An 8,456-nucleotide genomic window follows, 5' to 3' on the forward strand; every position below is an offset into this window, starting at 1 on the left:
TTTTTTTTTTTTTTTTTAATAGATTGCTAAAACGTTCAATGCCTTTTTAGGATTTCCGTTGCATGATTATGTCCTCAAAAATAATTTTGCTCTACCTCACAGTCCTCTTACTCTTCTACTCTTTTTGCAGATTACCATCCTAGCCCATAAATTTCATCTACTTTTGTATAAATACATAAAGAATTTGACATACTTGTTACCTTGATCACATAAGACAATCAAAAATATAGAAAAAAAATCTTACCTAATCACTTTCTTCTCTTCTTGCTTCTTTTGTCTCTCTTGCCCACTTTCTCATCTTGCTCATCCATCATATTTCAGGATACATTTTTCTCTTTCCTTCTCATGCACCCTGACCTCTCTCTGCTTCTTGGAAAACTCCCTCCAATGAGGTCCTTTCACCTCACCTCACTTGGAGTGTTTTCATAGCTTCCTTCTTCCCTAAGCTTCTAGGAACTTACATCCTCCTAAGACATCCCTCATGTGCCCTGTGCTCTTTGTTCTTCTTAAACCTTGAACAATCCATCCTCTTCCCCCAAACAGTACTGAAGGAGAAATTAGCAGCAACCTGAAGCAGTCTTTTTTTTTTTTTTTTTGCCTCATCTTCACTTCCCTAAGGTGCAAGAGATTGTAAGAAAGGGGATGAAAGTGAGAAATGCAGAAGAGAAAGACAGATCACCCAAGAAGGAGAAGCCACGAAGGCCAGAGGTCTTGTTTTGAGCTCTCAAATGGGGAGAAGAAAAAAGAGACAAGTGAAAGCAAACAACAGCTCATACTGACTCCTTATGGGAAGAGAACAGAAAGTACCTGTTATCAAGCATCATCAGCCCTGACTTTGCTCTTTGAATGCCACTACAGGCCAAATAAATAAAAGTTGTTACAGATTCTGGCTTACTCTGATCAAGAGAAATGATCTTTCATAGCACGTACATACTAGTCCCTGGAGCACTTAACACATTTAATTTCAGACTATGCTATACTCAGGCACAATTATCTTTTATGTGAAAGAAAAATTTGCAAGCTATGTCTATATTATCAATTATTAAACTCAGACAATTAGAAACACATTTAGCAGGTTCTGCCTGCATCCATTTCGGAGTCCCTGTGTACCTGCTTCTACCCAGGGAGAAAAAAGATCTGAATTGGAACTTCCATTAAAAGGACAACATGCCTTTAGCATTTCCTTAACCTCTAATTGCAATGTCATCCACTATAACCCCTCAATATAAATTTTTAAAGCACATTTCCTCTCCTTTCTTATTACATTTCAGGACACTTGGGAGATGAAAGATTTCTGTAGGACTTCTGAATAGAAGTGCATAATAGCTTGAGACTGGATAACATAAAATTTGAGCTGGATAAAATTTGAAAAGAAGAAATTTAGCTTATCTGTTGCCTTCTGTAGTGAGTTAGCCTTGATTGGATGCCAGGTGCCTGAAAAACTTCTCTCATTTCTCCTCAGCAGGACAGGGGGAGCAAATACAATGAACATGCTTGTGTGTCAAGATACGGACAGTAATATTGCTTACCAGTGACTAAAACGGATTTAACTTAAGGAAGATTAATTGGATTTATTGTAAATTAAAAATAGAATAAGATGGTGACAAATAAAAACAAAATTAAAAACACCTTTCTCTCCTTCTTTCTTCCCAGGCTCAACTTCACTCCTTTAGTCCTGACTCCCCTACCTCTTTACTTTATTTCTGCCACTCTTCATCCTCAGGTTTTTCCTTTGCTCCAGTTTGGGGTCCCTCCCATGAGATGCAGTTCCTCATGAACTGATCCCTATGAGCAGCAGCTCCTCCCGCCCTCCATCATGGACTCCTCTCCATGGCATAGCTTCATTTGAGGGCCTGCTCTTGTGGGGGCTCACCACACCAACTGCTGCACTGTGAGTTCCTTTGTGACTGCACATAGAGATCTGCTCCATGTGGTGCCCAGCAGTCTGCTCCACCACGGGCCTCTCATCGGCTGCAGGGAACTCCATGCCTGGAGCAACTCCTGTCCTCCTTCTGCATTGACCTTTGTGTCTGCAGGGCCATTTCTCATATTTTTCTCACTTCTCTCTCCCTTAGTTGCTGAGAAGCATTTTTTACACTTTCTTAAATATGCTAACGCAGAGGTGACACCAGCATCACTCATGGCTTTAGCTCTGGCCTGCAATTAGTCTGCTCTGTACCCATCTAGAAGTGTCTGGTATGGCCACTTTTGCAGCCTTCAACCCCTGCAACAAAAACCTTGCCTATGATTTTAATGAAATTAAGAAGAAAACACTTCTGGTTGTAAGACCTACTGACTCATGGAGAAGTTCTTGGCTTCTCGAAGGAGAAGACATAATCCTGAGACAGTTAAAATCAGAAAAGAAAAAATCTAGAAGATACACTGCATGGAGAAGCTCTTCAGGTTACACAGCTTACTGTAATTCTAAGAACAGTTGCCTGTTCTTGTGTTTGAAAGGTGACAAATCACAGAAGAAAAAGAGGAATGAAGTCAAAGAAAATGAAATAATGGCTGAAAGAAATACTGTACATCCTTATATTTAAATCCGTTAATGTAACAGGCTAATCACTGTTGTCCAGATCACTCTTGTTTTGAATGGTTCTCTTTTCCAAATATCATTCCTGTAGTGGAAGGCAACCTAAAATCATCAAGTTAATGGAAAAAAACAAGAGATCTTAATTAAAAGTTGTTGAATGTAATCAGTACAACAGTTGAAGATGTAGATATCATGGGAAACAAAAAGAGTTGCTAAGAGATATACATAATCCTTCTTTCTTCCCAAGAACTTTTTGTGTGCTCTTCCAACACGGTGTAAATCATGCCTTTAAGACCTTTTCTTAGTCATCTCTTTGCTTTGAATAATAGAATGATAGAATGGTTTGGATTGGAAAGAACATTAAACATCTAGTTCCAAACAGGATTGCCACCCAGTAGATCAAGGCTCCATCCAGCCTGGCTTCAAACAGTTCCAGGGATGAGGCATCCACAGCTTCTCTGGGAAACCTGTTCCAGTACCTCATCACTCTCATGGCAAAGTAAAAACTGCTGTTGTTCTTTTAAAGAAAGAATAGACAATACTTCTTTTTTTTTTTTTTTTTTTTAAAGGTAATATTTTATTTCTATATCATTGAAAAAGGTAATATTTTATTTATATATCACTGAAAGCACGCTATCATGTTTTCCTAAAAGGAAACTGCTGTAGGGTACAATTAGCCCTACTGGGCTTTCTGAAGTGGCTATCTTTTATGCAACAGTAGAACAGGTAAAGAATACTGGTCATGAAAAGTAAAGGCTGAAGAAGACAGAATTCATATCACAGAACATCCACTACAGCTTGAGAAAGGTCAGAAGGACAACTAGCTTGTAAGTGAGACTATGTGTGTGCATGTTTATTTTCAATATGTATTATAAATGTATAAATTCGGATTCAGAATGTTATATACCATCTGGTTACTAGTGCCCCCTTCTGCTATTGGTAATGTTCTTATTTGTGAAAGCATAATTTAGCCCAATTGTGCACCTGATTTTGTTTTCATGGCAGATTCAGATGTAAATGGCTAGATTGTAATATAGCATATTAAGTCTGCTTGAAGATGAACAAGACTTAAATTACTAAAATCTACATCTTGCTTTTTCATCTGTTCTTTTTTCTTGTTGCTGTCTGACCAGTTTGTTTGTTTTTTCAGTTTCAATCTGAAATCAATTCAGTCAAGTTTTTTGGTTTTTTTGTTTGTTTGTTTTTGTTTTTGTTTTTCCAGATGATACACAAGAAGAATGTTCCCAAATCCTAATGATGAGTGGCCTGTGCCTAACCAGATGCTTTATGGTATTTAAAATCATCCTTCTATTTTGTGACTCTGAGACAAAGCTTACCTTAAACATCAAAGTGAATTGAAAAACTTTGGGAAAGGAGCAAGCGTTTGCCAGACAGGTTCATAAAGAGAATTTCGAGGACATGGACTCTAGAAAGTCTATAAGAAAACTCCTGTAATCCAAATAAGTGAATGTCACTGACTTCAACGTATCACTGTTTTCAGAGAATCTGGCAATGAATTTCCTTTCATCTCTTTAACTATCAAAGACAAGGACAAATCTTTCCTGACTTCTTAAGGAAGTCGGTGTATAATTGTAAAGCACTTGCACACTACCATTACAGAGATAGTTCACAAACCTCATTTTGCTTGCAAGAAAACACATAATCTGATTCCACCTTAATTACATATGCTGAGATGCATATGTAACAACATATTCTCAGACAGGATTGTTTTTACTGTAGAGGAAAGATAGAATTCAACTCCAGTTAAAGATGTTTAAATGTAAATATCTACCTGGAAAAAAATATCTACCTGATGGAAATTCACCATGTTATATGTTAAACAGGAAAGCTTGAGATTCCTAAGGATACAATATAACTCCTGGCTTCCATCTACTTCCAGTGTTGTAGTACACTTGTTCATATCTGACAGATATGTGGATGTCTTGGATATCTCAAATAGCACTAGCAAATTAGCAAATAGGAGATCATAAAGCACTATTTGTGCTTTAGAAAAAAAAAAAATAAGTCCATCATGGTTGTTAATCAGTTGTGCTGAACTTTACACACTATAATGAGAATTCTGATATCTCATTCGTAAGTACACTTCTACATACAGAACCCTGTATAGAAGCACCTCAAATTTGATTTAAATATTAATGGGTAATGACTGTAGGATGAAGTCTCAGAAGGAAATATCATGAAAAAATCACCAATTACATTACAATAATTTAAAAAATTATTTATCATACATCAGCAAGAAAATCCAATACACTGCTTTTCAGGAAACTGAAGGAAATAAAATCATCAGCTACTGTCAGTATTACAATATTAGTACAGAGTTAACACATGACTCAAAGATTTGAAGTTTGATTAATGCAGTTAAGAGAACCGTACTATTTGCACAGTCCAGGAGGGATGAGTGAAATGAAGAAGAGGGTTTGTATTTAGTGCTACAACTGTAAGTAACTCACAGGAACTGCACTGCTACTTTCACTGAATCACAGACAAACCCTAAACTGATGCACTGTGGAACAGGTTCTTCAGTTAATCAGTGAGATTCTCAAGAACCAGTTCATGCATTAAAACAGACAGTTTGAATCCTTTAAAAAAACATTCTGGATTTTTTTTTAATCTTTATTTATTTATTTATTTTTCTGAGCTGGAAGGATATGGGCTTGACGATCCAACACAATAGCTGCATCTTTAATTTAGAATGTCCATTTATCAGAACCAGAGTGTTTTATTCACAGTGAATTTGAATCTGAAAAGCTTCATGCTCATCCGCAAAACCTATTCACAGTTCATTAACTCAGCAGACTCTTTTGAGGTTATACACTTAAGTAAATGCCTAGCTCCTAAAGAGTTCTGAGGTTTGTAAATAAAAAAATGAGGTTTGTAAATAAAATAAAAAGCACTTGGACTTTTGCTATTTCTAGTACTCTCAGTAAATATCCTTTGGTAACTTGAAATTTCTCTCTGCAGCTTGATCTCCTGCAGTGCAGGAAATCTGGTTATAAATTATCTTGGTCATGATATATTATGATGCATGGTGCCCCTGGGCTGCACCTTTGATGCCCATTAATGCTAAATAGACTGCAGTAGAATTAATTTCACTGGTTTGCCTTTTTTTTTCCTCCAGTTTTGTTAGTTTATTTGTTTGTTTGTTTTTCCTGAAAGAAAGTGATCTTACACACTATTTCAAGCCAGCCATAAGTGATTTCATGTCTTAAGACCCTCTGCTACCAACAAGAGAAGCATTTGAAGGGGTGATTTTTTACCTAGGGAACTCGAAGCAAAAGTGAATCTGCAGCATTAAATCTGCTGACAGAAAGGAACTACTGCCATATTTTCATTAAGTTATCAGGGATTTCTTCAAACTTTCAACAGGATGTGGTTTCTGATTGAGCAGATTAGCAAAAGAAAGGCAGACTGTAATGAATCAATCTCAGAGTTTCTTCCTTGCATGGCAACTGGTATAGATTTCTCTGTTGTGTTCACTTTGCTTGCTGAGCTGATTGCCTTTTGGTTGATGAACTGGATCTTTCAAAACATTTAAACTGAAGAGGTAATGAGGGAGTTATAGCTAAGATTTTCATGCAATTCATAGCATAGTGAGAGTGTAGGTAGATGAAATGAAGGCACCAGTGTATTTACTGGCAAAATTCTCACTCTTGTCTTTGTTTACAGGATCTTAGTTGAAATTTTCTCCAAGGCTTAACCTATCCAGAAACAAATTCCTCCTCAGAAGGTCTGTTTGATTAAAATAAGAGCCCATTCCAAGATAGTAGGGGTGGCAAGGGGAGCTTCCTTTCCCACTGACATTAATAATACTTGTAGACTTGCAACCAGGAACTCCTGCAACTGAGGCTCCTGTCTATGAAATCTGTGACTAAATAATTGTTTTGATAATAACAGTTATATTATGATCTTTGACCAAGACTTCTGACCTACCAATGCAGTCAACTCCTTTTCATTATCAAAGGGGCATCTAGGACAAATGTAAGCATGAAAAGGACATATTCAGTACTGCAGACCTGTAAGTTCAGCTAATAGAGCTATTATCTCTCATTTAAGCTTACTCTGAATCTACCAGTGATGCTTTGCTTTTCCCTCTCTCCCTCTCCCCTTCTCCCCTTCTACCTCTCTCCCTCCCCCTTTCTCTTTTCCTCTTCATCTTCTCTCTCTCTTCCTCTCTCTCCATTTCTGTTTTCTTTTCCCTGTTCTCTTTTCCCTTTTCACTTTCTTTCCCTCTTTTCTTTCTCATGTGGCATTCATGTTATTCACAGACTATATTATGAATGGCAGAATTAGCAAGTTAATAACTAGGGGAATATGGGACAATTATATGGTTCAGGATCACTGGCAAAAATATTCTAGTTGTTTGATGGAAAATCCTCAAAAGTCTCTTAGATCGATACATAGAACAAAAATCTTTACACCATTACTAGAAAGGACCACATGTACATATGAAATAGGGTATACCTCTGGAAGCCAGGGGAATAAATAAATAAATAAATAAATCTGGGACACTATCAGTGTTTAAAGTCTCTTTTAAATTGGTGGAAAAGTTCCTTATCCCAAACCACTGCGATGAATCTCTTCCAGGTAAATTTCCTCCAAATTTAGAATGTTTTATTTCTTAGCAATTCTCCTGTTTTTTTCCATAGGAAATTAAAACCTATTAATTTTAACTCTTTGGCTGATGTCGCTGGGAATCAAGTCTCTATTGATGGTGATGTTTAAAAAATTATGTGCAAGTTAATGTCTGCAGACTTTTACCAGATCCACTTGCTGTAGACTTGATATCACTGATTTCAATGGGGTGCAGTTTTCTCCCCCCAGTAGTGTTCTAGTAACAGGAAGAGGCCAATGTCCGCAAAATGAGTGTGAATGATAAAGGGCAGAAAGAGACATATGTTCCATCAGTTTGTGAGAAAATTCTTGCTTAGTGAGGGCTGAAGTATCTGAAGCAAGGGCTGAAGTAGCTCAGCTGGGAGAGCGTTAGACTGAAGATCTAAAGGTCCCTGGTTCAACCCCGGGCTTCAGCAATGTTTTATAGAAGATTTTGGAGTTTCAGTTCTGACCTTGCGACTAAAAGAGACATTGATATCCAGGAAAGACACAAAAGGAAGGGCTACCAGGAGAGGAGGATCAGCGGATGGGAACAACTCTCCTTTGGGGAAAGATCGAGAGAATGGTCCTTTCAGCCTGGAGAAATGGAAGTTCTAGGGTATCATATCAATGTCTGTAAGAGTCTGAAGGGAGGGTGCAGAGAGGGCAGAACCAGTCTCTTGTCAGTGGTACACATAGAACCAGGACAAGAAGCAATGAAACAAAAAGGAACACAAGAGATTCCAAATATCAAGTAATACCATCTCAGTACTCAGTGCCTGAGTGCTGGCACAGATTGTCCAGTGATGCTGTGGAGTCCTCATTCCTTGGACATGCCTGAAATTCATCTGAACGTGGTCCTGGATAGACAGCTCTAGGTGTTCATACTCAAGCAGGTTGAACCAAAGGCTTCCAGAGCTCCCTTTTAACCTCAACCATTCAGTGATTCTGTGAAACCTACATAAGTCATACGTGTGTTAGAAAAATGTGCAAATTACTTGCCCAAGAAGGATGACTAGGAGCTACAGTTTATTCAGCTCAAATCTATATTTATAACTGGATATTACCTGTTAGAACAAATATATTGAAGTTCTAATGCTCTCCAAATGCCTCAGCTAGATTAACAAACAAACAAACAAACACTGGAGGGAAGACAAGTGCTTCCACTGTCAGAAGCTTAGGATAAATAATATATCAATACAGTCCCTCAGATATAATGATTGAATATTTAATTCATCTTTTATTGAATATGGTAACAAATCAAATACCCAAAAGAGGAAAAATCTGCAGATTAAGGTAAAACTAAAAA

The 8,456-nt window shown here is 37.4% G+C and overlaps 1 non-coding gene across 1 annotated transcript; it reads left to right on the top strand.

Annotated features, from left to right (window-relative positions):
- The first annotated feature begins 7,511 nt into the window (after positions 1 to 7,511).
- TRNAF-GAA lies at positions 7,512 to 7,584 on the top strand. The gene has a single exon. It is a non-coding gene; the product is annotated as a tRNA-Phe (tRNA).
- The last annotated feature ends 872 nt before the right edge of the window (positions 7,585 to 8,456 follow it).

The sequence above is a fragment of the Gallus gallus genome, chromosome 2, assembly GCF_016699485.2.
Source record: "Gallus gallus isolate bGalGal1 chromosome 2, bGalGal1.mat.broiler.GRCg7b, whole genome shotgun sequence".
NCBI classification, from domain to species: domain Eukaryota; kingdom Metazoa; phylum Chordata; class Aves; order Galliformes; family Phasianidae; genus Gallus; species Gallus gallus.